The sequence below is a fragment of the Eriocheir sinensis genome, unplaced genomic scaffold (genome assembly GCF_024679095.1).
Source record: "Eriocheir sinensis breed Jianghai 21 unplaced genomic scaffold, ASM2467909v1 Scaffold628, whole genome shotgun sequence".
Classification (NCBI taxonomy): Eukaryota; Metazoa; Arthropoda; class Malacostraca; order Decapoda; family Varunidae; genus Eriocheir; species Eriocheir sinensis.
In genome coordinates this window covers 115,001-117,500 of record NW_026111974.1, presented here as the reverse complement: position 1 = coordinate 117,500, position 2,500 = coordinate 115,001, and positions in this window count along the sequence as shown.

Here is a 2,500-nt window from a genome sequence, read left to right as displayed (position 1 = left end):
AATGGGATAACAAGAATTTGGGATGACAAGAAAATGGGATAACGAGAAAATGCGATAACAAGAAAATGGGATAACAAGAAAATGGGATAAAAAGAAAATGGGATAACAAGAAAATGGGATAACAAGAAAATGGGATGAAAAGAAAATGGGATAACAAGAAAATGGGATAACGAGAAAATGGGATAACAAGAAAATGGGATAACAAGAAAATGGGATAACAAGAAAATGGGATAACGAGAAAATGGGATAACGAGAAAATGGGATAACGAGAAAATGGGATAACGAGAAAATGGGATAACGAGAAAATGGGATAACAAGAAAATGGGATAACAAGAAAATGGGAGAACAAGAAAATGGGAGAACAAGAAAATGGGAGAACAAGAAAATGGGATAACAAGAAAATGGGATAACGAGAAAATGGGATAACAAGAAAATGGGACAACAAGAAAATGGGATAACAAGAAAATGGAATAAAAAGAAAATGAGATAACAAGAAAATGGGATAACAAGAAAATGGGATAACATGAAAATGGGATAACAAGAAAATGGGAAAACCAGAAAATGGGATAACGAGAAAATGGGATAACGAGAAAATGGGATGACGAGAAAATGGGATAACAAGAAAATGGGATAACAAGAAAATGGGATAACAAGAAAATGGGATAACGAGAAAATGGGAGAACAAGAAAATAGGATGACAAGAAAATGGGATAACAAGAAAATGGGATAACAAGAAAATGGGATGACGAGAAAATGGGAAAACCAGAAAATGGGATAACGAGAAAATGGGATAACAAGAAAATAGGATGACAAGAAAATGGGATAAAAAGAAAATAGGATGACAAGAAAATGGGATAACAAGAAAATGGGATAACGAGAAAATGGGATAACGAGAAAATGGGATAACAAGAAAATGGGATAACGAGAAAATGGGATAACAAAAAAATGGGCTAACAAGAAAATGGGCTAACAAGAAAATGGGATAACGAGAAAATGGGATAAAAATGGGAGAACAAGAAAATGGGATAACAAGAAAATGGAATAACAAGAAAATGGGATAACAAGAAAATGGAATAACAAGAAAATGGGATAACGAGAAAATGGGATAACGAGAAAATGGGCTAACAAAAAAATGGGCTAACAAGAAAATGGGATAACGAGAAAATGAGAGAACAAGAAAATGGGATAACAAGAAAATGGGATAACGAGAAAATGGGATAAAAATGGGATAACAAGAAAATGGGATAACAAGAAAATGGAATAACAAGAAAATGGGATAACAAGAAAATGGGATAACAAAAAAATGGGCTAACAAGAAAATGGGATAACGAGAAAATGAGAGAACAAGAAAATGGGATAACAAGAAAATGGGATAACGAGAAAATGGGATAAAAATGGAATAACAAGAAAATGGGATAACAAGAAAATGGAATAACAAGAAAATGGGATAACGAGAAAATGGGATAACAAAAAAATGGGATAACAAGAAAATGGGAGAACAAGAAAATGGGATAACAAGAAAATGGGATAACAAGAAAATGGAATAAAAAGAAAATGGGATAACGAGAAAATGGGATAACAAGAAAATGGGATAACGAGAAAATGGGAGAACAAGAAAATGGGATAACAAGAAAATGGGATAACAAGAAAATGGGATAACAAGAAATTGGGATAACAAGAAAATGGGATAACGAGAAAATGGGATAACGAGAAAATGGGGTAACGAGAAAATGGGATAACAAGAAATTGGGATAACAAGAAAATGGGATAACAAGAAAATGGGATAACAAGAAAATGGGGTAACGAGAAAATGGGATAACAAGAAATTGGGATAACAAGAAAATGGGATAACGAGAAAATGGGATAACGAGAAAATGGGATAACAAGAAAATGGGATAACGAGAAAATGGGATAATGAGAAAATGGGATAACGAGAAAATGGGATAAGAAAATGGGATAACGAGAAAATGGGATAATGAGAAAATGGGATAACGAGAAAATGGGATAACGAGAAAATGGGATAACGAGAAAATGGGATAACAAGAAAATGGGATAACGAGAAGAGTGGAATAACAAGAAAAAATAATAAAAACAAACAAAAAAAGTGGTGTAAAAATAAATAAATAAATAAACTGTTGAGATAATATATTCTTTCTTCGTCAAGTTTTCTTCGTTTAATTCTTCACTCGAGCATCAACTTGTATTTTTTCTCTTTTTTTTTTTTTTCTTCTTCTTAACTCATGGTGACATTTACTGAAAGGCCAGAATTTCCTCTTTGCTGCACTCCCACACGACCGCTCACACGTAGTTTTATGACCCTGGTGGTATTTTGACCCTTCTTCTGTACCGTGAACCTAAAGAAACACATATTTGACAGGGCTTTCGTAGGAGCTGTAGGCCTTTCCAGGGGTAGTTTTATGACCCTGGTGGTAGTTTGACCCTTCTTCTGTACCGTGAACCTAAAGAAACACATATTTGACAGGGCTTTCGTAGGAGCTGT